This window comes from Oenanthe melanoleuca, chromosome 4, assembly GCF_029582105.1.
Source record: "Oenanthe melanoleuca isolate GR-GAL-2019-014 chromosome 4, OMel1.0, whole genome shotgun sequence".
Classification (NCBI taxonomy): domain Eukaryota; kingdom Metazoa; phylum Chordata; class Aves; order Passeriformes; family Muscicapidae; genus Oenanthe; species Oenanthe melanoleuca.
Window position 1 is genome coordinate 206,113 of NC_079337.1, and position 27,058 is coordinate 233,170.

A 27,058-nucleotide genomic window follows, 5' to 3' on the forward strand; every position below is an offset into this window, starting at 1 on the left:
ACGTCCATCACCCGAGCTCCGTTCAGCTCCCCACACGCAGAGCGAGGGCTGCTGGCACTGGGAAGTGAGCCGAGCTCCCTAAAACCAGGTGGCTGGCTCAGGGAGGATTATTGCCAATGTTATTGCCATCCACGGATAAATATGTACATGGACCATCATTTTCTTGTAACAAACGGTGAAAGCCACTGCGGTGACAGTGAGGCAGCGCGGGAGCAAGGTGGCTTTATCACCTACCCATGACTATGTTTCCCAAGCAGCCTCCTCACCAATCCGGAGCCCTCCGTGATCATTAGTTCCTGCACATGGCAGCAATGAAATTGTCCCTTAAAGTAAATCATTCACAGATTTTTATAATCCGAAATAAAATTTTCTAGTATTTTTTTCCTAAGTTTTCCAGGTTTAAGGTTTTAATCTTTTATTATTTATTGTGCAGCAGTTGTGAAGGGCATGATGAGCAGCCCAGCGTAAATAGTCATCGGTAGAGGGTCGGTGCCTGACAATGCTGCATTGAATAAATTAATTGATTTTCTTTTTCTTATTACTCCACATTCTCTCTGAGGGGGTTTGAATACAGCCAGAAAAATGAAAGAGTAAAAACAAAACAAACTAAATCTGCACTTCGGCTTCTGCGTGTTTTCCTGCCTGGTGGCTGAGGCTGCTGATAAATATTCCCTGGAAATGGTACTGAAGGAGGAAATGGCATATAGATATATTTTCCTTTCTTCCTTCACACTCAGAGCATCAAATTCAAAAGACGACAATTTTCTGCTGCTTGAGATGCAGAGTGTTCCTCTATTTCTGCACTCTCCAGGATTTATTGCTCTTTTGAACTACTGCGAACACAATTTAACCTTTGCTACCTTTACCTCTGGTCATTTCCTTTGGCCCACCGGAGCCTGAATTAATGCTAATCACAGCAAAACACTGGACCTTCTCCTAACTGTAGGCTTAAAAAATAATCCTCTTTCCACAGAAACAGACATAAAATATCTCATTAGACCAATAGCACTACCAGGCACATTCCAGCCTAGAGCATAAAAAAATTTATGTTACGCATCATTTCGTTCTACCTAAATTCTGTGACTCCTGGAACTCTGAGACAGAACATGCAGGTAGGTGTGCCTGCAGGACCCACTTCTCTGTGGCACAACAATGCTGTGAACAGAGGACTCTCCAAATGGCACACTACAGGTGACACAATAATGTTGTGTCTCCTTGGCACTGCAATGCTGCCACTTGTTTTCTCTTGGAAACAACTTCCCCTTTAATTCCCCTCTGCATTCAAACTGTACAATAACGCCAGGAACCATTTCCCTGTTCACAAGAATCCTACAGTATTTCAATTACAATCTCTCATCTTTAGACCATTTTTTTCCTGGACACCCCTCCAGTTCCACTCACAGCCGAGGCGCAAAACCCAATTAGTTATTAATTGAGGCACGTTAAAATTCATTAACTCTGCTTGTGAAGCTGAAGCTATAATTAACTGTCTGCCCAGGCTTTTGTTCTTTCCTCTCCAGGTAGAAGGTCCCCCAGTTAATAGGATAAGGCAGGATCCCACCTCCTCTCTGTGGCAGACAGCCCGGCTCTGGTGCAGTGGGAACATCCCACCCCAACGCTGTCCTTGCAGCTGCTGCCTATCCTGTGCCTCAGGTCAACCAGGGCACATCTGCAAAGAACGGGAGCATTAAAAAACCTTGTGGAAATATTCTGTAGAAGGCTATTTCCCAAAGGCTCGCCATCCTGCTGCTGGATGGCCCCAACACTTGAATGTCCCAGAGCTGCTAAGGACACAGCTCATGGCAAATCCCATGGAGCTTTCACGTGTGGAGCCAGCACCAAGGCAGCCTTTGCTGTAAAACAAGCACAGGAATTCACTGCCATGTCAGGTCCCTGGGGCAGCCTCAGCTCCAGCAGCTGCACACACTGCTGCACCTCCACTGGCTTGTGAGGAACACAGCCAAGTCTGACCTGCACGAAACTGGCTCTTCCCAACTGCAACTGCTTTGGGGGTATCTCACAGACACTTCAGTGGAAGCGACTTCCTGCTTCTGGTATGAACTGTCCCTGGCAGAGTGGGAATAATCTGCATTTAACCTGAGACATGGTGGATTCTGTGCCCGGTTCTGTAAGAACCGTCAGTAATGAGAATAGGAGGCAATGGTGTAAACCAAGAGGAAAGAGGGATGTCTTGTCCTGGATGTTTTTCCTCCCCATGGAGCCAGGGCTGTCAGGGACCAGGGCAGGTGAGAGCAGAGGTGATAGAGCCAGGACTGTTTCCACTTCTTTTGCCCCACACACACATTCCCTGTTCCTGCAATGTGCCAGCCTACACATTGGAGCTGGCACCAAGGAAGGTGGCTGGTGCCAGGAAACAAGTCTGGTGCAGATTATTTCCCAGCTGGAGCAGTGAGGGAGCCATAGACTCTGGGAGTTGCAATATGGTTGCTCACCCCACTCTTACTGCCCCACAAGTGCACTGGTGCAGCCGTGCAGCCCTGCAGCCAGCAGCCACACAGCCTCTCTCCTCAGGCTCCAGCCAGGCTCTGAGGGCTGTATGAGGATCTGGACAAACTACACGAGTTCCAGGTGCCAACTGAAAGGAGACATTTGGGGAAGGATCCTTTTCTGTTCCCACGGCCAGAGGCAGCAGCAGCAGCACAGCAAAATGGAAGCAGAGATCAGAGAACAGGCAGAACAGTCCAAGGTCTGCAGTCGCCTGTGTGGGCACTACAATCCGTCAGAGCACCCCACCTCATGGAGCACACAGACACAGTGTCTATCCCCAGAGACAGCCTTCAGAGGGATTCCCTGCCTTCCAGCGCTGATAGCCCAGCAGTCCCAGAGCTCCACTGGACCCACCCCGATCCATCATTCTGGCAGAGCCCCTGGGGCTCCCAACTCATCCTGCCAACTGACTGGCAGCAGCACCAATCAATTCACGTCCCCGTGGAAGAACTCGGGGAAGCAAACACGGCCCTCCGTGAAAGCCAGCAAAAAAATGGCAGTGACCTCGCCCAATTTTTCACATGGCTCCATATCCATCACACCCATCCCATCCTCATCAGCTGCACAAGGAGCTCTAATGCCAGTATTGATGATGCTGTCAAGCCTTCACAAAAGATGCCTGACAGCCCCGTGGAAGGCAGAGATACGGGGAGCTCAGGCCATCAATAGCTGCACAAGTCTCAGAGAGAAACCTCTACCTAGTGCAAGCACAGACTGCAAACAGCTTCTTCCTCCCTTTCCCTAATCCTGTGAGGATAAACGCCCACAAGAGTCAACCACCTTGTACTCTGCTACAAATACACTTATTTTCACAAGAGAAATCAAGCCCATTACAGGCCTGTTTCTGTCCAGGAGCACCTGGAGCTGGAACCTTGCCACTCTCCTTTGAGCAGCAGTGAACAGGACATAGAGGATGCTGCCAATCCACCTGCACTTGCACCTTTCAGGCTGGGAATGCCTCTGTGCAGTCTCACCTGCCATCACTGAGCCTCCTCACTACTAGGCCACTCACCCAGCAGTGAGTGCCTCTGCCCAAAATCCAGGTGGCTCCAATACTGCATCAAAATATTAATGCCATATTTTAAGACAAACATTTGTTTTGCCAGGAGTGATGAATAATGCGAACAGCACCTACCTCAGATCATGACTGTTTTACTTAGATCAGAGGCAGGGAGCCACCCTCTGATCCAATGCCAAAACTGAGGGAAAATAAAATGCCTTTGGAGCTCGTGAGAGGGAATAGGTACAAAGGCACAGGGAATGAATGGCACTGTTTATCAACAAAACACAGCCAACACAGCCCCAGGTCCCCAAACTGCTCTGGCCAAAGAGCCCTGTCTCTCCTGTACCCTCCGAGCCTGTGCCTCTGGAGCTTGGAATGCCTGTTTTTAGAGAAACAAGTTTCCTGGTTTGCTCCTTTCTGAAAGCAGTGACCCCAAACCTCTGTCATTAGTAACAATAATTAAAAGGTGCCATCAGAGGGAGCGTATGGATGGTTGCCACTACAAGGAACAGTCTCATTAATTTAGCACAGATTTTTAACTTCTTTGTCAGGACATGGCTTCGTGAGGACACGGATGTCGAAGGCCGTTTAGGATTCAGGGCATACTCTATGCTTCAGGCTCCCTCAGGACTGTCAGGAAGAAGGGGGACAAGGAAGAACTGGTGTGGTAGCTTTGCCCACGCAGCAACAGAAGGTATCAGCCTGACAGTCCAGACAAGAAAAAACATCTTTTCTCTGAACATTTCTTACCAACATACGCTTATTACAGCTTTTTTAGCAGGGACACAGCAAAGAACCAACAGCCCTAAGCTCAGTGATAATCCAGGATGGGCACCGGGGATAAGTTCCTGTGTCAGACAGTGCCCCCAAAGCAGAACTCACCAGTAGTCACAGATCCAGCACACAGGAAGCAGCCAGCAGCCTCTCCAATGGAGCAAAGACCGGGAGATAGGAACGCAGCTCTAACAGCCAGCTTGGGAATGCTCCCAGAGCCAATTCCTGACATCATGCACAACTGGGAAGGCAGATTTGTTAACTTGTCTACTTTAAGATAAACAGAAAAAGCCCTGTCACAAATCACAGCTTTTATTACACGTTATGCAACTATTGGATCTACCTGATTTCCCTGACTGCCCCTTCCTGGCAGTCCTAGAGCTGCCAAGGAAGTCTCTGCAGAAGAGCACATGGAGGAGAGAGGAGGAGCACAGTGAGGAGGACAAAACCCCTGGGACGCACCACGGACAGGAAACTTCCCAGAAGATGGGCTGTGGGCTTCCCACCCTCCTCACAAGGACCATCAGCTGAGACCAGCAACCCTTTAATGTTCCTCAGTTACAGAATAGTTGGAGCGCGCGGCGGGTGCTTGCAATGACAAGCAAGGCCAAGGCCTGCAAACACAAGATGTGGGTCACCAGGTAGAGGCTTTCTGGGCCACCTCCAGCCTCCTGCAGTGCCTGAAGAAAGCAGCTTTAGGAACCAACATGCTAGTATTTTTGCCTCAGAAAAATACTTGCATCCAAGTATAGTTTTACATCAAGTTTTTCTTGCTCATCATATTTCTGGGATGCTTTGGGGTGTGTACCCCAAAGAAGGCGGCTGTGCTTTGTATTTCACATCTGGGAATTGTCTCTGCTCTCCTTTACCAGCAGTAGCTTTGTGCTATGTTTGCTTTTCTCCTAATTGCAGTCAGAAGAAAAGGTTCAGGTCTCTGAATAGAAACCATCCAGAGTGAGGTAGTGGGGTTAAATCCACCTTGCACAGTAAAAGCAAATTAATCTAGGCTGATAAAGTGTGAGACTTTAGTTACCAGGAATCCACTAAAGCCTGCAGAGATTTATTCCTGCACTGCATTTCAAGAACACAGCCGGCCTGGGTCCCCCCAGCCCAACCTGGTTCCCCTCCAGCTCAGCCCAGCCCAACCTCATGGCACATGGGTTTGGATTAGTTTTCTCAGCTAAACGTAAATAAAGGGTTTTCTGCTTGCTACTAACACTGCTCATGCAAACAATAGTAAGGAATCTTTACTTAAGGCAACCTCTGGTGCATGAATTCCTATGTCACCAAAGTAAGACCTGGAGGGCCACCAGTCTTGCAAACAAGTGCAGATCCCTAATGTTTGAACAGCCAGGCAACAGCGGTAAGAGTTCTGTGTTCTACATTACTGTCAGCGATGTTCTTTTTCAGCTAGTTTTTATTGTACAGCTCTTTGCACAGCCAAGGATTTTCCTCACTCCCAGAATTGCTCCAGCCATGGTCTAAGCACATCTCCTGTGGCCATGCTTGGCACCAGGCACAGCAGCAGGCACCCAGAGGCTGTGCTGGCATGAGCCAAGGCACAGCTCAGGGTGCAGCAGCCCCTCCTTGCCCACCTGACCCAGCAGGTACATGGAGCCTGGCACCGCCAGGGCATCCAGCAGCGACCGGAGTTGCCAATTGGACACCTGTAGTTCCAGAACCAGGGAAAAAAAATCATGTTTTATGACTAGGATCTAAAGCAAATTTTATTGGGAGCTTTTATGTTGGTAGCTTTGAGTAGTTTTTATAGAGAGGAGTTCTGAAAACTGCCATAAAATTTTGCCTTGGGCGTTATGATTACATTTGTATCTCTCCCAAACTTAGATAAATAAAGACGACAGTTTTTACTGTAGAAGCTTAAAAGGTTAGAGTGGTATTTGGTCTGTGATGAACCTTTTATAGAGATGATGTTGTAAGAATTTATTCTTAAATACCAATAAAAAAATACAATTTAACACTTCTTGATAAAGCTATGGTGATTAGAAGAGCTGTCAAAGAGGTGGCAGCACTGCTGGTGACTTCCTTCCTGCTCAAATCATTTTTGGTTGCTGGAAACTATTAACTAATTTGCATTCTGTCAGAGGAAAAGTGTACTTTCTAAGGACAATGCTTTGTGGTGTCCCAGTATTTGAACTGAGATTCACTTTGCGGCTGGTTTTAGGGTAAGCTGATACACCCCCCATTAGGAGGGCCCTGGTGCAGTTCTGTTCTTTACACTCTTTGCACAAGGTAAACGAGACATGACGCCTGATTTGCCCCAGCCCTGCCCTGAGCTCAGCACACTCAGCTGCCCCACAGCCCGTGCTCAGGCTGTGCCCCTGCCCAGCACGGCGGTACCTGAAGCCTTACCTGCAGCACTCCCTGTGAGACTGAGCACCGCAGTGACAGCAGCAGGCCTTTCCCAAGAGGCAGCTCCCAAGGTCTCGCCTCCCACACACCGCACCCACACGGACTGTTGCATGGACTGCCACGAGCCTACAGGTGTGGGGCCCAAACCCCCATGTCACAAAGAGGTCCCAGTTCTAGGAACTCTGTGCACTGGCTGGCACTGCAGCTGCTCTCAGGGGAGCGAGGCACACACAGCACTAACACTGATTTTCAAACACACAACAGCTTGTGTGAAAGTGAACACTTGAATACTGGAAACAAGGACTGTTGAACTTCTTCCCTCTCCATCAAGCAGAACCACATTACGATTTTAAACTTCAACAAAAAGTAGTGATAATCCTATTTGTTTCAGTCAAGATGACTAATTAGTGAAAAGAAGCCTCAAAGCCTTCAGCAAAGCAGCTCTCAGCTGAGTGCAGCATGGGCATAGGCACCTCCCCACCCAGCCTGGCACTCCCCAGTCTCTTCCATGAGGCAGATTAAACCCGGCTCAAAGCCTCTATCAAATCAGGTGGTCTTGAACACACAACTCAATGAAATCTTTGCCCACAAATATGTTAACTGAGACAAACTGGACTCCATCAGTAAGAAATCACATACATGGTGACAAGTACTCACAGTGAACCAGTGTTCTGCATAACTGGCAACAACCACAAAGTAAAATGGAAATCACAGCACCCAAAAGGAGACAGCACAGGCACGCGCGCAGAAAAAAGCTGCTTTATTTATTTTTTAAATCCCCTCCCTGTTACCTTAATTTCTTCAGTCCACCGCTGCTCAGACAGGATCGCTGCTCCGTCCCAGCCATCAGAAGAAAGGTGGGAATGCACTTGGAAGAACAGTGCTTGCATCTGTTTGTGTGCCTCAGTCAGGGTTTTGTGTGCTTGTGTGCTTCAGTGCTAATCTGTTACCAACGTGTTTCATGTGTAAATAAGATTGGAACATGTCTTACCTTAGCCTTCACCTCCAGCTGTGCTCCATGGTTGTCACCTGGCAGGTCTGCCGTGCCTGTGCTGGGTCACCAGAGATCCAGAGGAGACAGCTGGGCCATGAGGCACTGCAATGCCTGCAAAAGGATAGCACGGTTAGCCAAGACACAGGAAAATACTCAAGTATCTCATGATGACAAATCTTTCATTCAATACTTTCATTTGCCTGAGCCCCAAAGACACAAAGTTGAACATGTTCTGAAGCACCTTGGTCAAACAATAAAGCTTCCCCAATTCCCTTGTATCCACGGAGGACAAGTACCCTAGAAATGCAGAGCCCCCTGCAAAGCCCGTCATTTCCCAGCAATTAGAGGTTGACCAGCCCCACACAGAGCAGGGGGTGACAAGCAAATATTGGCACCTGAAAGCTCAAGAACTAATGAAAAATGTTTCCATACATTATTACTGGGGACTTAAAGACACATGTTTTCAGTAGGAAGCTCACATGTCTTCATTGTTTCTGGGTGAAGGAAAGAAGCTAAAATCAAAATGTAATTTATTTGTTACAAATTTTCTCTTTGGGCCTTGCTACAGTGTCCACGTAAAGCTTAAAAACGTCACTGACAATGAGTTTCATCCCAAGCCAAAACAAAACAAACTTGGTAATTCAAGGGAGGTCTTTGTGCTGCTTTAAAGCAGAGAGCACTGCGAGGACTCGAGCCTGTCCCCAGGCTGGGCTCTGCATGCTGTGTGGTTGCTGCAAGTGCTGCCTGGCCCTTGACACCCTTCCCCAGGCTCGCAGCTTCCTGCAGGCTGATCATCAGCTATTCCAGGAGCTCCTGCAGGCGCTCCAAGAGCACACTGCACATCCCCTAGCTGGCTCCGAGGACTGCAGCAGGTGGATATTGCCCACGGGTGAACAGGGTTTCAGAGGCAGCGGAACGTCGCCGGCAGCTGGAGGCTGAAGGCAACAAGGCCGATCAAAGGAGCTGCTGTTACCCGAGGCCATCCCAGACGCGGAGACGCCTGTGTTCGCTGAGCTCACAGCTCCTCGGGACGCTGGGCACTGCCTGCGTGTGGGGCTTGCGGGCTGCCCCAGCAGCTGGGCCCCGCCTCTCTGGGGTGCAAACTGGGAGCCGAGGCAGCACAGCAGGGAGGGATGCAGTCTCCATCACCCCCATGCACAGGGGAAGGGGAGGCACTACCATCATCCTGCTGGGGACGTGCCCAGAAACAGAGAACTGAGAAATGCCAAACAGAACGAGCCAGCTGAAACAGAAGTCTCCAGAACACCTTCTCCCAGTTTTGTGTTCTTTATCTTAAATAAAAATGTCCTGCTTGCCCCAGGCTTTACAATGTTTGTGTTGCACTGGTGGGCAGCACCCTAAGCTCAGCCCTCAGGTGGGATGAGCAGGCTCCACACAAGACGAGGCTGCAGCCCCAGCACCAGCCGCTTGCAGCCCCGGTTCCAGAGCCCCAGCTCAGGGACGTGCAGGCTCAGGACACCAAGAGAGGCACTTGGATATCACATGCCTTGTTTGTCACAATTCTGGCAGAAGAGCTCGTGCTCCACGTGGGTAGGAGACCGAGGAATGTCTTGGAGGAGGTGGGGGGCTCAGGGAGCCCCCAGACCCCTTTGCTCCGTACCACTATCCCCATCTCATCGCAGTTACTTTCCTGCTCATGGTCACACACACAAAGCATAAACAGGAGTTCCCAGAGGGCCTCCTTACCCCACAGGCCATGCACACAGGATGAGGAGGATAGCTTCAGGGAGGAGTTTTTGGCAGCATGTGTCTTTTTGCTGTTGTTACAGGTTGGCATCTCCACAGAGCAGAGAGAGAGAGCCAAGTTTATTACTACCCAAGTTTATAATTTACAACCTGCGCGACTGAAGGCTGAAAACACAGCAATTTTGCAGGGTAATTCTGAGAAGTAACCATCCTGCAGCACCAATTATTAAAACCACTTGCACACAATAAAGCTATAAAGATTAAAAATATAGCACGCTTGCCATTAACTATGGATGAAGTAATGTAATATGTATTAGGGAGCAGCGCAGGGCCAGGCGCACACTACGGCACAGCCCTGCCAAGGAGCCCAAACCCCAGTCCCAGCCCAGCACGCATTTTGTCAGAGCCCAGGAACGAGTTTGTCATGCAAAATAAACACAGATGTTGCAGCAGTGACTGCAGCTCCCAGGCAGGGCCAGCCAAAGCAAGGCTTTGGGAAGCAGGGCTCTGGGTGCTCCAGTGCCACTGCACACACAGCACGGCAAGCACTGAGCTGTGAGTCACGCAGAGGGCACATCCTGCTCCTGGGCTCTGCTCCTCACCCTGGCTGTCCCTGGCTATGCTGTCCTGGAACACTCTCCCACTGGCTCAGAGCACACTTGGGCCCGGCATGCCTCAGTGACACAGGCGTGTGTGCCTCAACGTTTTCAACAGGCCCCAGTTTATCAGCAGCTGAGGCACCACTTTGCTGTGTCACTGTATTTATTTCCTTTCTCCCCTCACTGTTCTCCACAGAAACAAATACTTTTCTCTCCTTTCCCACAGAGGAACATGCTTCAGTTCCAAGTACAGCGTGCAGGTTCCTGGAACATTCTGCAGGTACACACATACCTGCACAAGCACATGCACACACACACACACACACACTATGGCACCTCTCTACTTTACAACCTGGTTTACTGTTTTCCTAGAGAAAAATATAGTTACCATTTCCTGGTAGAGAAAATATTTATGTTGGCTAGATCAAAGATCAACTTAATCCACAGGGGGAAAAAAAGAAAAACGGGTTGATTCTGCTGAAGGATGAACAAGGTGATTCCCCTCCACAGACCTGCACAAGGGAAATAAACCACCATCCACAGAGGTTACTCCTCTCAAGTAAGCAACAGCTGGAATTTCCAGCATATTCAGTTGTGAATTTGCCTGGAAATTTGCATAAAATCAGCATAGATGCAGGAAGGAGAAACACAGAAAAGTTCACTAACTTCAAAATCATAACTGGGTGTGTGACACCCAGGTCACTTGTGAAGATTGATTCTAAATATACTGAAAGGTCAAATGTATGCAGTAAATTACTCCCAGAGAATTGTTCTCCCAGCCCTACTCCAAGCCATGAGCCTGACACTGGATAATGCATTTGCAGTACCTCTGAGCTAGGCACAGATAATCCATTCCCAGGATCTCTGAGTGGGGATGCCCAATTCACTTGGCACCGCAGACCTTGTTAGGTGTCATTAAGTGCCGTGCTTGTCCCTGGGCACTACAGGAGAGGACATTTGTTGGTATGAGGCAAAGGTGGGGCAAAATTCAAATGTGCTCCAGCTTCACACAACCTGTGTGCACCTGGCACTGCAGCCCACTTGGGGAGGGAGGAAGGGTGCCCATCAGGGGAAAATGTTCATGGCAAGTGTGAAAGCAGCAGCAACACAGGAAGGAGGCACAAGCATAGCTGGGGCTTTTGTCACACTGATCCAAGATGGGCTTTGTGACATTCTGACCTTTGTGGCCAGGAGAATGCCATGTGGGACTGGGCTTGGCAGAGCTATGACACACAGCTGCCTGAGCTAAGCACAGACTCAGGGCTGCTTGCAGCCTCCTCTCACACCACTAAGGCCCTGCCATCCAAACCCTACCGTGCCCAAACACCCATGACTTCCACCCAAAACCGTGTCCTGGCTGTGCTCTGCATGTACCAGCACAGGCACCACACTCCACCAGGCTGCGTTGCGTTCTCAGCTGAGGCATCCCTCAGTTCACCAACTCAACTCTGTCAAGCAGTTCTACTGCAGCTGCCAATGTGGTTCCTTGGTTTTGTGAGAATCCTACAGATGTGTGCCCTGCACTGCTCCTGCTGGTGCCTGTAGCTCTGCAGTGGCCCCTGAAAGAGGAAAAGGCCTGTGAGGCCACATGGGAGGATGCACCTTGCCTGCTCCTGGGGAAAGCCAGCCAAAGAACTGATCCTGATTCCAGCAGGCACAAGATTGCTTCCATTTTCTCCTTGCAGAGAAATCTGCAGCCAGCAGCTTGATCTTGAGCCTGAGCCATCCATATGGATGAAATGGGGTCACCTCTCCTTCCCAGAAATTCAACATTCATGCCCAGATGTTTCAGCTGGACTGATCCCAGAGTGTGCTGTATTGATAAGGGTGGAACTGGATCTCTTAAACCATAGAAGAAACAGAAAGGGTAAAGGAAAAATACCTCAACCAAACAAAAAGAATGGGGTTAGAACTGCATTTCTGGTATTTTCTGGCACTGTCAAGCATAGTAATCTGGAACCCACAGTGTTAACGAGTGTAAGCTGCTTCGACAAGGGAATATATACTGTTAAATCTTGGGAGTTATTTAAAATGCCAGTGAGTATAATAGCAGTGCTCTGAAATAACCATTTCATCTGCCTACATTACTCTAAAATTAATGAATAATGAAGCGATGCCCTTCACATTCTCTTCCCTTTCCATTCCAAGATATATTGATCAGATGACATTTATTTAAGTTTGGGATAATGTATTAATTTCAAGATAATTATTCAATATACTTTTGTCACTGTTGATATGCTTCAATGTCATACAGGGGCCAGGGGATGAATAAACTGTTATCTGACATTGCTGGACAGGGTGCTAGGAATAAATGCAATCTTTCTCCTTGAGAATCAGTGCCTTAGTTTTCCCTTCTCTCTTCCCCTCTCGGTGGGGAGGAAAGGCGTTCTGATGGAGCGGAGCCAGGCAAGACTGATACCGGGGGAGGGGGTGGAGGGAGAGGGAGCACTGTGAGCTGAACTGCTCTTTCCTTGTCACCAGGGTCAGCCTGACGCTCAGCAGAGCTGACAGAGCCCATCCTTAGTGGATGCCACTGCAATATTAACACTCATTTGGAACAGATGTGGCTAAAAGCATGAAACATTGAACAAACAGCTGCCACAGATCCAGTGCCATTGCAGGAGTACTTCTGGTCCGTTGATGCTGCCTTCCCGGGCTGGGAGGGCAGCCCTGCTCCCCTCAGCGCTGCAGCTCCCACCTGGCCCTGCCCTCCTCCCACACACAAGGAGCACCTGCCTCTGGATTTATTCCCACACACACACGGGGACTTCTTCGCTTTTTTAATCTCCAGTCTTTATATGCCTCTCCACATATCACACACAAGACAAGCAGCCAAAGAGGACAGTAAAACCTCCAACGCCCCAACTCAGCTTGGGAGGGCTCCCCTGTAAATCTGCTGCCTGCACCGGCTGATTTCAGGGGGGACAGAGAGCCCAGGTCTCAGCTCAGGGGCATGGAGCAGACAAACAACATGAAACCTGCCCACACAGGTATCTGCAGAGAAAAGGAAACACAGCAAGCAAGGCACGAGCCAGGCTGCTCCCCTGGATTTCAGCTGAACGCTGCAATTGGACCCAGCCAGACCATCGGCACATTCCTGGAGCCCAAAGCTGAGCACAGCAGCTCTCAGTCAGCCCAACAGCAACTCGTGGCACCAGCCAGAGACAGAGCTGGACAGGCAGCTGGAGCTCACCAGCCAGGGATGCACCAGGCTGCTCTGGCTCTTGGGCAGCTTCTCACATATGAGGGGTTTCTAAACCATTCTCCTTAAGGCAGCCACTCTTCACCTGTTACTACCTAAGCTCTCCTACCAAAATAATATCAGGTAGCAAAAGGAAGTCAAGACTCCTGAGGTAAACACTATTAATTTACTATTAATAACCATAAAGCACCATTAACCAGAAGTCCTCTTTGAACAGGAAAAGGAGTATATGGTTCTGCCCTGTTTAAAAACTAACTCCTGAACAAGGTCAAACAGCAAGGGGCGCAGAAAAAACAAGAGAGGTGGGCATACCTGTATCTTTAGTACTACTGCAGATAGAAGATCTCACCAAGAGGGCAGATAATGCAAGGACATGGAGGGCTAGGTTCCCAATCACTGTCACCTCTTCATTCCATACCCTCCACCTTGCATGTGGGTTACCAGCACACCAAGTGTGCCCTTACTGAGTGGCATATGGTACCCAGAGCCACGCAGAAAGGACATCCCCAATACCTGCATATCTCCAGCAGGTTACCTGAGATACATTTGCTGTTGTAACTAATTTGCAGCTAAGCCAGCTGCCCTATTTCCCCCCATTTTCCCCAGGATCTTCTATTCATGTTTTCCAAAAGCACCACAGCCCCTGGGACCTGTGAGCCCATGGGCACAGGCAGACACAGGACTCAGACTCCTGATGCCACACAACCTCTTCTGCTGGTGCAAGAACTCACCCCGGGCTCTGCAGTTTGGGCTGCTGCCAGGGACTCCCACCTTCCTCTTGCTTGTCCCAGTTTTCCCAAGGTCCCTTCAGCTAGCTGAACCCCATTTAATTTTAACTGCCTTTTAATGCCTGCAGTTGCCTAAGCCACAACGGTAACAAAAAACCAACCCAAATCAGTGAAGGAAGGACCAACTCAGGGGAAAATCCTGTGTTCTCAGGTAAGTGCGGTATCCTGAGAGCACCGTAGCACAGAGGTGACACTGACTCATCAAAGAGTATCTCCTCCCTCAGCAGCAGCCACAGGTACTCCAGCAGCATAATGAAGTGCCACTGCCATCATTAGCGACATGACAGACTGCCCTCCATTAATACACCTGATGGTCAGGCCTGCCCTCTGCTCCTGTCCTTCCACCTCTCAAGTGTGCTCCTGATTCCTGCACTCCAGCAGGCACAGTCCATCAATCACACTGCCAGCAGCTCCTCCTCAAAGGGAGAAAATCCCATGTTCAACTTCCCTTTGGGAGAGATGCTCAGAAATTATTTTGGGAGACATCTGCAAAATGCCTATGCGACTTAGGCAGTCAGTGAGAGGTGTATTTTCAATTCACAAAAAGCTTTTGCACATGTCACTGTGGATATATATGACTAATCAACAATGTATTGGAAAGCCACAGGGACACATCATTCCCACACCATCCTGAAGAAAAAGCCAGGAAGTTTGCATCCAATTTATGCTGTATTTCAACAGGAAACAGAGAGCTGCTCCTCAAGACTCCTGCAGATGCTGCTGGGTTTCTTTCTGGTTTCCAGGACTTCAGTGACATTTCACAAGGGCAGCAGCCCAAGCAAGCTCCACACCACCCTCCTTGTCTGCACCCCCCTTCAGGCTCACATGAATCCCGTGCCTCCTGCCCAAAGGCTGTGGGAGTGAAGCCCAGCACTGACCTGTCCTGCACAGCAACAGAGACACTTCAGAGCACAAGAGTTTGGTTTAGGGATGGATGTCCACCTTCTGGCAACAAGGTCTCCCCTATAGCCCTCCTTTCTTTTTTCTGTTCAAATCCCACAGGAACTTGTGCCAACTTTTTCACTTGGCTTTGGCTAAACAGGTGGATTCTTCCACACATTGCTTTGCATTGGCAAAACAACAGCAAAGCCACACAAGCACCGCAACCCCCCAAAGCCTGCATTCAAAACCACAGCTTTCATGTTTACTTCTTCCAACGGTTTACCTTAAGGCTCTGGATGAAGGAAAGGAAAGCTGCACGGTAAGGCAGGTTATTCTGATTGCACGTGACAGCGCTGAAGTGCATCCCTTGCTCCTCAAGAGACTCGGATGCCCTGGCCAGCAGCACTGGGAGTGCAGAGCATTACCTGGTCACATGCAGCCCACTGCTCCAGTGCAGTGCCAATGACTGAAGCGGAGCAGGGGGCTCGTAACTCCTAACCAAAGCAGCCCCTCCTCTCCCAGCACTGCTCCCTGCCATCCCAGCAGCAGCCTCCTGCACTCGCTCTGCCCCAGCAACCCCAGCGCTTAGTCAAAGTGTGAAGCCCAGGCCATGGATAAAGAGCAGGGATCCCCAGAAGGGTACACGGACACTCGGCGGGAGCCTGCCAACTCCTGCACTTCCATTGGGAACTGAGGCTGCATCAGAGAGAATCCCCCAGCAAAAGGTCAGTGACTAATCCACCGTGCTGTGGCACAGTGTATCACTCACTCTGCCTTGGAATGACACATGGAGACAAAGGGGGAGAAGAGACAGAAAATCTATCCTGGTAGAAATAACACCTCTGGCTACTGGCTATGGAAAGTGCGTTTCTGAAAGCCTCAGATCATTCACAAATGACTGAGATAAGCAGGGAGGCAGCGAAAGCTGAGCCACTGTGAGGGTGAAGCAGGCAGGTGAGGAAAAGGCATCACATGTCCATATTCGGTTGCTGGCAGCTTCACAGCGATGTCCAACTCCTGTAATGGCCAATTCCTTTAATGGGAAATGCTGAGCAGGATGGAAAACAGGTGGACAAAGTGCAAAGGCACAAATGTTTGCAGGTCACCAACCCTACAGATGCTCCCAGGACTCCCAGGCTGGCCAGCACCCTGCTTTGCCTGTCTGCAGAAATCCATCTGGCACTTTCTGCTCAGCAAGTGGCACTGGAAATCCTAGAGGAGCTTCATGTTCCCAGTGCAGAGCACACAGCCCAGCTCACTGCCTTGGGGCAGCCTGACCAGCCTGTGGGCATGCTTGGCTCCTCTGGCCTTCACCAGGAGTTCACTCTATTCTATTCTACCCTGTAAACAAGCCCTGCCTGTTTGAACACGTTTCAGACCAAACACAAATATCCAAGCCAGAGCAAATTGCCTCTCTCGGCTGTAACCAGCCTCCCTGGCAGAGCTGCTGTGGCACCCTGGGCTTCACTTGCCCCAGGAGTTCAAAGGCTGCAGTAACAACCAGCAGCATATTCCACACAGAGGGCAAGCAAATGAGGGAATATTTAACCAGTGCTTCTCCTCTGCCTCACAATTGGATGTGTCAGTTGTTAAATTGTGTGCATTTTCCAGCATTGCAGCTCCTTTCTGCAAGGCCATCACACAGTCCCCATTTCCACTGCAAATTGCTTCATAAATGGGAAGTTAAAGGATAACGTTACATTTCCCATCGCAATTAGGCAGGGCTCCTGACAGACAGAGATAATGTGTTCCACATACAGGTGGTTACTTACTAGAGAGGAAGCTGGGAAGGTCTGTGCGTTCCCAAGCCATTGGGTACCAAGAAACCTGGGGCTAAGTGCTAGAGGCCCTGGTGTGTCCCTGTTTCTCCCACCAACCCAGGAAAGGGATTGGCCCCACTGCAACTCTGCACAGCAGCAAATCCCCATCCAAGCCCTGGCCAGACCCTCACACCCTTGCTCACAATTCACCAGAAGGAGGGAAAGTATCAGAGTCCTGCACATGCTGACAGGTAAGTTTCCAGGTGAGCTAACTCTGATTAGATCTGACTGAGGTCCAACTCCATTTCTCAACCAGGCTGTGATCTTTATTTACCTGGATGCTCTGCTGCTGCTGTCAGGTGGAATAACTCTGCACTGGGCTTCTCTAAGTCACCAAGAGAGGAATAATTGAAGGGGAGGTTTGCTGGGACCTGAGCCACGGGGCACAGCTCCATCCTCTGGCCTTTGCCTCTATGCATCCTAGAACAGCCTTTAGCCACAGTCTCTGTGCAGAGACACAGGAATGAAGGAGCTTTCAGATTTAACAGCACCCCACCAGCAGACTCCTTTTGGGGATCAACAGGAATTACTGACCTAGGTGTGGCTTGCCCCTGTGTGCAGGTACTCATGCAGGGAGGATGATCTCAGACTTACCCAACACAGGAGGCTCCCATCAAAGGCAGGGAAACAGCCATCCTCCTTTCTTCTGGGATGGCAAATCTCACCAGGCACAGAGTGCTCCAGCAGTGTTTACAGCACTGGCATTCCGGATGTTAAGGCCACTGCTCAGCCCATCAGGCACTGCTACAGCAATAAAGTGTGCCAAACAGCAAGGCAGAGGAGCATAGGAAACATGTTTTCCACACTACCTGGCTAGTTCTGCTGGAGATAGTATTACAAATTACATAAGTCCTCTGCAGGACAAAAAGCAACCAAAATTATTTTTGTGGAGAAGAGAGAACTGAAATGTTAATACCTAAAATTTAGGGACCATTCTTTTCCTTCCAGCCATTTTTATAGATCACTTCTCATCCCTACCAGCCTGCATTTAATTTGTGAAATAAAAGGAAATCCCACAAGTAATGGTGCTGATTTAGTTATTATTAGTTATTGCTACTGTTCAGGAAAAGCAAAGTGTGGTAAGAAGAGTTGAAGTGTTGCCTGAGCACAGGTGAAGTCAAAGCAACAAACAAAGGATTAGGCACTTGCCAAAATAATCTGTGCAGGTTGCAGGGATGAATTAAATGATCCTCAGCATTAAGGAAGCAGAATTGAAGATACAGAGGTTGGGCATTCTTTTGCATCTTTAAGGCCCCCATTAAAAAACAAAGCTGCCATGCCCTATGGAATGACCATCTGGCTGCCTGTGGGCGTGTGACAAGTCTGCCCTGTGCAGAAAGGTTTACAGCCCTCTGGAAAAGGAAGGCTCCCTTTTTCGGGGAGCCAGGCATGGGGAGCAGGAGCAGTGCCAGGTGGGCACATCTGTGCGGGACATATAATCATTTGGGTGCTCTAGTGTGTGACTCCTCATAAAATCCAGCACTGGAACAGCTCACACTGCTCCCACCTCCACCTGTGTCTTCTGCATCTCATTGGCATTTGAGAACATTAATTGACTCATTATTTAAATTCCTGTTCAAGGGAGGAAGCTGATTAAGGCAGGCAGATGCAGGATCTCCAGACGGCGTTGTTGTCCCGGCAGTTTACCCGAGTTATTACAATGCTTAGGAGGTAATAGGCAGGAGAACAGGGAATGAGGCCTGGGAAGGGGGGTCCTGGCAGGATGGGCTTTAACCCACAGTGACACAGCCCTGCCCCTGCCCAGGCTCCAGCAGAACAGCCCAGACGATCTCAAACCCAACCCAGCAGCAGGGGCTGGCTCCAGACAGCCCCTCTGCTTGCACAACAGCTTGGCACACCCAGGGAGAGGAGGAGGGGGAGGAGGAGCCCTTCCCTGCCCATCTCTGGTGCAGTGCTCATGCCTGCACTGAGAGCCCCACTGCTGGGCCCTTCACTTTCAGATGCACAAACACCAACCCAAGGCAGGAAAATATCCCTCATGGAAGTCTATTAGCAGTGACAAAGCAGGCAATAACGGCTGCATTGGTGCTGTTAGGATCTGTTACATAAATACACAATTGACTTGTTAAAAGGAAGATTACATAAATATAGACTGAGGTTCTTCTGAAAAGGCAGATTATTGACGCACTGGAACTGAACAACTCCTCTGGAGCTGTTCAGAAACACATATGAACACTTGGAAGTGCCCCCAGTTACCAACCTGGGAGTCCTGCAGCTTCTCCCACAGTGACTTTTACAATACCTGTAAATGTACCTGTGGGGAGAGCAGATACTTCTGGACTCTGCTTGCTTAGGAAACTGCTCTTCCATAACTTACTAGGAGAATGGGCCAGTTCTATCAAAAGGTGGCATAAAAAAAGAAGACAAGCTAACGATTATTCTCAAATCCAGACTGCACATAGAGCCATTTCAGAATGATGGGTGCACTGAATTTCCATGGAAACTCAACCACCCAAAATGTACACACACTTGTGAAGCCAGAAGTAGTCAGAATCTGCCAAGGTAGATTTTGCCCAGCAAAAGGGAGCTCAGCACTGAAGAAAATTACTGGCTTTTTCCCTCAGCATAGTGGCAAACCCTACACCAACACAAGGTTAATCTCTATCCACATCAGCAACTCAGTTTCTCTCCCTGAGACCAATCCTGCCTCTAAATGCTCCCCAGCAATGTGAGGGATACCAACTGAATGTGTGCTGGTACCAGTGTAGAAAACAGTGCCAACACCACTCCTCCAGAGAATCACAGCTCAGGGAACTCTTCTCAAAAAATCCCTTTCCCACTGTACTTAGAAGAAAGCTTGGATGCCTGAGGAGAGCTGGAAGAGAGACAGAGCAGGTTTTCAGAGGAAAGAAAAGTCAAAATTCCAGTTAAAGATTTAGATCAGATTTCACTGCTGCCCTGGCAGAGAGGACCTCTCCTGACAACAGATACACAGGACAGCTTAAAAAGTGTGATATGCGTGTCCTGGAAAAGAGGACAGGCAGCCAGCCGGATGTGGTAAGAAAAAAGAAACCTACCTGATTCTGTACGATATTTCAGAGGTGTTCAGTTGGCATTACCTGCCACTGTTTGCAGCTTGACATCTCCGCCACACAGCTCCAGCGCTGACATCTGTACATCCTCGTTGCACATCTCCTCTCCCCCAGCGGCCAACCCATGGCCGGCCCCAGAATGGCAGGAAGTGACCCACGGCCTGCTGAGAGCCACAAAATGGCTGTGGCTAAGCCAAGGCCTCACACAAAATGGCAGGAAGTGACCCACGGCCTGCTGAGAGCCACAAAATGGCTGTGGCTAAGCCAAGGCCTCACTCAAAATGGCGGGAAGTGACCCACGGCCTGCTGAGAGCCCAAAATGGCTGTGGCTAAGCCAAGGCCTCACACAAAATGGCAGGAAGTGACCCACGGCCTGCTGAGAGCCCAAAATGGCCGTGGCTAAGCCAAGGCCTCACACAAAATGGCGGGAAGTGACCCACGGCCTGCTGAGAGCCACAAAATGGCTGTGGCTAAGCCAAGGCCTCACTCAAAATGGCGGGAAGTGACCCACGGCCTGCTGAGAGCCCAAAATGGCTGTGGCTAAGCCAAGGCCTCACACAAAATGGCGGGAAGTGACCCACGGCCTGCTGAGAGCCCAAAATGGCCGTGGCTAAGCCAAGGCCTCACACAAAATGGCGGGAAGTGGCCTGCCGAGAGCCACAAAATGGCAGGAAGTGACCCACAGACTGCTGAGAGCCACAAAATGGCAGTGACTGACCCACAGACTGCCGAGAGCCACAAAATGGCAGGAAGTGACCCACAGACTGCCCAGAGCCACAAAATGGCGGTGACTGACCCACAGACTGCCGAGAGCCACAAAATGGCGGGAAGTGACCCACAGACTGCCAAGAGCCCAAAATGTTGGTGACTGACCCACAGCTTGCCAACAGCCACAAAATGGCGGGAAGTGACGCACGGACTGCTGGGAGCCAAAAAATGTTGGTGACTGACCCACAGATTGCTGAGAGCCAAAAAATGTTGGTGACTGACCCACAGACTGCCGAGAGCCACAAAATGTTGGTGACTGACCCACAGACTGCCGAGAGCCACAAAATGGCGGGAAGTGACCCACAGACTGCTGAGAGCTACAAAACAGAACTATCTCTGTGTGTGTATAAGAGGCAGAAACGGAGGGAGAATAAAGTCAAGTTTCTACTCACAAGGTTTCAGTAAATTTCATCAGGTATCCAAACACTCCTTCCCAAAAAAGCTGATACCTGTGTATTGCATAAACACAGGTTTGTTGAGCTGACACTGACGCAGGGCCTGTGGGAAGTTCTGGGAGAGCAGGAGCAGCAGGAGTTAAGCACAAGCAGTGCTTTAGGGAGAATAAAAGCCACTGTAACAGGAAAGCTGGCTGCCTGACAAACACGTTCCAGCAAATATCATTATCTTTAAGGTCTGTTGCCTTACCAGTCAGCAGTAGCTGGTAACAACAGACACCACAAGAGCGAGTGGCTAAGGATAGAACATTCCCTGTAAAACCTCTGATTTACCTTCTCTCTCCCAATGCCCAGCTGCATGCCCAGCCCATGCGTCTGTGCCACGGGAATGGGAACACAGACATTCCTTGTCCAGCTGCCCCTGCGCGGGGCATAGGGAGCCCACAGTGGCTCCCCACGCCTGCTTTTACCCCCATTTGAAGCTCAGTGCAGAGGACCAGGAGCTGGCAGCTCCCTGCTCTGCCCGGGGCTGGTGCTGATGAGCTGGGCAAAGGCTTCCCAGGCTCTGGTGCCAGGCAAACCAGTCCCTCCTGGCAGTGCCAGACCGGAGCCCTGGAGGCAGGAACACAGAGCGTGGCATGGTGGCACTTGCCAGCTCACAAGCAGAATTAAGGAAAAAACAACCGTTTGCTTCAATCCATGTCAAAAAATAGATTGTGCCATTCAAAACGTGACAGAACTAAGAAAATGAAGAGGAAAATGATCCCATAATATTCTGCTTTTTTTTTGTCCAGTCATACCCCATGTCAATTGTTCTAAAAAGGAGACTTTACAGAAAAAAAAAAAAAAAGAAAACCCATCAAGCCCAATCTTCTTCTCCTTTTGTCAGAATTATTTAGACCTGAAGGAAAAGCAAGTGTGTTGTTAAAGACACAAAGCAAAGTAAATGCAGGTAAACGAGTGCTAGGATAAAGCCTGCACGATCCTGGGGCAATCTCGAGGAGCAGCCGAGATCCCCAAGCCTGCTTAGTCCATGGAAGTACATGTGCCTTAGGAACTGCTGCCCTACACTGAGGAGTGTACCCTGAACTACAGTGGTTCTGATTGTGTGGAACAACCAGCTGACAGCAATATCCGGACCCTCTGCTTCTGCTGGGAAAAGACATTTCCTTCAAGTGCTCCTTTACTGATAAAGGCAGACATTGGCCCTTAATTACTGCTGTGGACTGACAGTGTCCAGAGCCTAGGACTACTCCTTTCTTCTCTACAGAGCTGGTGATATTAGTGTAGGTTTTCCTTCTGTTTTCAATCCTTTGTCCATGACAGATTTCACAGCAGGAAACAGTTCTGTGGCATATGGCCACTAAATTACTGAAACTTCAGAAACTTCTGTCCATGAGTTAATTTTAAAACTGAAGAAACAGAATTTTGTTTTTTTTTAAAAACCCACTACACTAGACCACATAAACCCCCTCTCTCTTTCTGTAGCCTTGGACACACTCTCTCCTGGGTTGCAGAACCAGCCCTGCCATGACTGTCCCTGTACAAGAGTGTGAAGCGTATAGAATTGGCATGAAGTTCTGTAGATGCACCAAGACAAGGGAGGAACTGGGAAAAAACCCAAAGACAACAAAAAAGGAAACTCACAGAATTACTAATCCAAACCTACAGAATGACTGGAAAATCAGACAAACTAAAGCCACACGTTTTGGGCATCTCTGGTTTCCCCTTTGCCCTGTGCCAGGATAGATTCTCCTCATCTCAGCCTGAACACATTCCTTCTGGAGTGCACGAGACAGCTCTGTGGAAGCATGTGGTACAAGTAAATTGTGTCTTCAGGCTCTAGCCAAAATACTGTGAAAGATAAGCTGTCTTGGGTTTTTTAACTTGACAAAGGAGGAACTGGGCAAACCTAATGCCTGCAACGAAGGAGTTTGGGTAGGATTTCTGGGGAGGATACACCACCAGCAAGACAAAGCTTGCAGGTGCAGGAGTGGTGAAAGCAGGACAACACAGCAGCCCTGCCCAGGCTGGGCACATGGGGCTTGAAGTGGGCAGAGCCAAGAGCCCTTCCTTCCCTTCCCACCTCAGCCCAGCCCAGCCAACCACAAAGACAAGGCAACACAAGCACTGCGAGCCCAGCCAAAACCACCTTAAAGCCCCAGCAGAACCCAGGGAGCTCTTCTGCAAACCAGGAGGCTAATGCTGCTCCCAACACCCTGATTGGATCTGGCACAGCCAAGGTTTCTCAGTGAGAAAATGTACAGCTCCCTAATGCTGTTGACAGAAAGCCACACTCAGACCTTTTCAGAGGCTCTCAGGAGTTATTATCACAGATTAACTATGGCGGGAGCAAAAAGGTTTAAAGTCTTGTTTATAGTTGGCCCGTGGCTCTAAATTAGCAACTTCTCTCTGAAATGATCAATTGAGTCACAGGCGTTAATGAGTCAGGCTTAGCAAGGAGGGGTGAGGAAGGAGGGAGAAAGATCTGGAGCCATGGCTTTGCAAAAAGGCAGTACGAAAATCTCAGTAATTTCTGAAGTCAAACTGTATTTTAATCAATGCCTCCCAAATCAGATGAAGAAGCTGCTCTGTGACTTTCCCAGCTGTAAAAAATGGAAGTCTGGTTTCACATTTGCATGATTTTGAAGGTCAAATGCCTGCTATCCAAGTCTTACTGATCCATATGGACTAGAAATGCCACAATATGCAATCATCACGAAGGCAGATTGTCTCCTGTAAATCTGTCCTTTTTGTAACACGTTCCGAATGTAGCGTATTGGATGGATTATAAATCCATTCAGGAAACGCAGACACTGCTGTACGGAGCGGCGCCGGTTTGTGGGAGGGATATGCGGGATGTGCTTCGTGCGTGGCTCCGGGAGCGGCAGGGACAGATGGCCCAGGCCTGCCCTCCCCAGAGTCAGCGGGAGCGCTGCCATTCCCTGCACATGATGGAAGCCTGCATTTGGGCAGAAAGGGGCCTTTACTAGCACAAGGCTGAGTCAGTCTGCATCGAGGAATGAAAAGCATTGGAAAAGCAGGCAGGGCAGGGCTGTGGGAGCCATCCCCTGAAGGGAGCAGGCTGCTATTTGTCTCCTAGCTCCTCGCTGAACGGTCTGGGCAGCACGTGGGGCTGGGGAGCAGACAGCTACAATACTCTGCTCCTCCATTCCTGAGGCAGAGGAAAGCACAGGAATGCTGCTGCACATAAACCCAGTGGCCACGGCTCCCAGGTTAGGGACTTTGGAATGACATGCCTTTTCCTCAGAGGGAAAGGCTGGGTGGTCCCTGCTCTCTCCCGCAGCCTGGGAGCACATGGCGCTTCCCTTTCTCCACTTTAACAGATCCCTTTACACATTGCCATTTTTTCTTCCAGCACATGCAATTGAAAAGAGACATATGGAGACCAGCATGCAAACCCTGCAAACATTTCAGCTTTGCTTCAAAACTAAGGCTAATCCATTTTTTGGAACTTCTTTTCTTCCCCCCGCTTTTGCTACCTCTGGAGTGAGTTCCCAAGAATCCAGGGGGTGGTTTAAGCCAACACAGCAATTCTCAGTGAGTGGCAAGGTGCCTGCCCACCAAACATTGTTCCTCTTGTCTTATTTTTTAATCACATGCAGACACAGGGTCACCCACAATATTCCCACAAGAGTCTGGGAGCTGCTGGCATGGAGAGCTGGGATCAGCACATCTGGGAAACCACACACTGACAGCAATCCACCCGGAATTGCATCACACCAGTTCTCCTCTTTTTTCCTGGTGTCGAGGAAAAGCCCTGTAGTACATGCTCTGAAAATCCTGCCACAAGCCTGTGCTGAACATTACCTGGGAACGAGGCAGGCACGAGCTGAACAGACCTTTACAACAGAACGTGCATCTGCCAAGACAGAAATACCCGGCGAGCTTCTGGCGCTGGCAGCGTGTCAGGCGCGCAAGCTGTCTGCGCAGCGCTCCCGCCGGGCTCCAAGCGCGGGCCCACGCCGGCCACGGGCCCACGGGCACGCGCTCCCGTCCCGCCACCCGAGCGTGCACCCATCGGCAGCCACCGGGAACGGGAGCCTTGCAGGCCTTTCCATGCAAACGTCTGCAGCAGGCGCGGAGCTACTTTCCCCTTCTCCCTCTCTCTCTTTTTGTTCAGTTGCCTGGCATCCACTAACCCACAAGCTGCTGTTTCCCTTTCCAAAGAAGCTCTGATGGGTGGAGGGCCAGGAAAAATTAGCCCAACTGATGAATGCAATCTCGACAGAAAATATGTTTTTTATCAGAGACCACATGTTGCCAACAGCAATTAAAGTAAAACTGGGAGATTTCATCGGATATAAGCCTGCATAAAAACCCCCTAGACCCGCTGATCAGGTGTCATTCGGCTCAAGAGGATTACTGGGGTGCTCCAGAGCCTGCTGCCGCTGGGAAGGGCAGCCAGGGCCCGAGGAAGGGTGCCAGGAATGCCCAGAGCAGCACATGTGCTCACTGGGAGAGGGCTCCCAGGCCTCAGAGGAAAGCAGTTGGAATGTCAGCCATGGCATGGCAGAACCTGGCTCCAAGGTGTATGTCATTTACCAGGCTTGCCTACAGCCCAAGGAACAAGTGACCCGAGAACATCAGAGCTCCAGCTAATGAGGACTGCCCCTCATTAGTGCCATTTGCACTATGTCACACTCCTGAACTGACAGAGGCTCGGCCCATCAGCCCTGAGAGGAGCTGAATAAATCACCACAACTGGCAAAGGCATAACGGGAGTAAACAGCTCCAGCATCCCTCTGAGTGTGTGCAGCATGTGCAGCAGGCAAGCCCTGAGACACCTTGGTGGATGGATCCGGAGAAGAGACAGCACTGTGGATAATAAAGGATGAGGGGATCATGCAGTGGGCAAACAACAAGGAAGAGGGGTAGGGCAGGAGCAGGTGAGGATCACTGAGAGCTTTTCTGGGAAGCTGAAACCAAGAGGATTTATTTTTTGACTGAAATTTTGACTGACTATTTTTTGAATGAACCAGAGGAGGACAGATCCTGAGACCTAACAACATATCATTTTAAAAACCTCTTCATAAATAGGTATCATCATGCCCTAAGAAACCACTTAAACCACACAGGTCTGCTTTGGGTACATCATCGCACCAAAGCCCATGCCAAGGTCAGAGGCCTCTATTTCCATGAGTCAGGTGTTTGTTTTAGTTCTGGGTCAGAAGACCTCCAGATAAGAAAAACAAAGCAGGATTTTGGGACTGTTCTGGGTTCAGGGGAAACAAACTTCATCAATCCCAGGATTTCAGCCTAGACTGACTGTATTAAGATTCTCCAGTGATCAGCAGCACCCACCAGAGGAGCCAGAACAGTTTATTCTTCAGACTGGTATATGAGATCATGTAATGGATTTATGTAACTCTGCATACACGCAGAGATAACGGCACCCATGTATACACAGATACACCCAAATTCAGGCAGCCCAGGTGTCTTGGACGCAAACATGTGGGAAGGTTTCTACAGCAGCACATCCCACGGGGCTGCAGCACAGGGACATGTCCTTGGTGCAAACCCAACCCCAAAACCCTGCAAAGCCACTATTCCTGAAAACCAGCCCTTCCTCCCAGTGTCAGCACTGCCTCCACCTCCCCATGTCCTCTTGTTGTCACTTGTCACTTAGTGGAACACCTATTAAAAGCATAAACACCATGAACAAGCTGCTGTACATTAGTGTGCAGCGTAGCCGTGCAGAGCCAGGCCGGGGCTGCCACCAGAGCACCTGTGGTGCTGCTCCGCAGGCAGGGCCACCGGAGCAATGCAGGACTCCCAGCACCTTTCCGAGCACAGCTGGATATTAACATACGACAAAAAAATGCCCACACTGCTGCCTGGGAGCCCTGATCATCTATGACCACCGGTGTCACAAGTGATGATTTCAGCACTGCTAGCACGATCTGCTCTCCCAGGCGTGGGGCTGGAACCTGTGCTACAAACCAGTGATGCTCTCACGGCTGCGCTCGTCCGCTCCAACAGTGACACCAAGTGACATCTGCATTTGGCCCATAAGCAGGGCAGTTCACCTGACACAGGGTGGCCCAATTACTGCTAAAGAGCTTGTCTCTCTGATCCAGAGATGGCCCTGGATCCCAATACAGCTCCCATTTAAGAGTATTACAGAGGAATCAATCACCTGTCCAAAGGGAGCAGCACACGGAGCTTGGCTGT

At 49.8% G+C, this 27,058-nt stretch overlaps 1 long non-coding RNA gene across 1 annotated transcript in view; it reads right to left on the reverse strand.

The window, feature by feature from the left end:
• Positions 1-27,058, reverse strand: part of LOC130252214 (uncharacterized) — a 167,875-nt gene that overhangs the window by 45,076 nt on the left and 95,741 nt on the right. Inside the window, exon 2 of the long non-coding RNA XR_008840318.1 lies at positions 7,647-7,760. This is a non-coding gene — a long non-coding RNA (uncharacterized LOC130252214). The remainder of the gene's footprint in view (positions 1-7,646; positions 7,761-27,058) is intronic.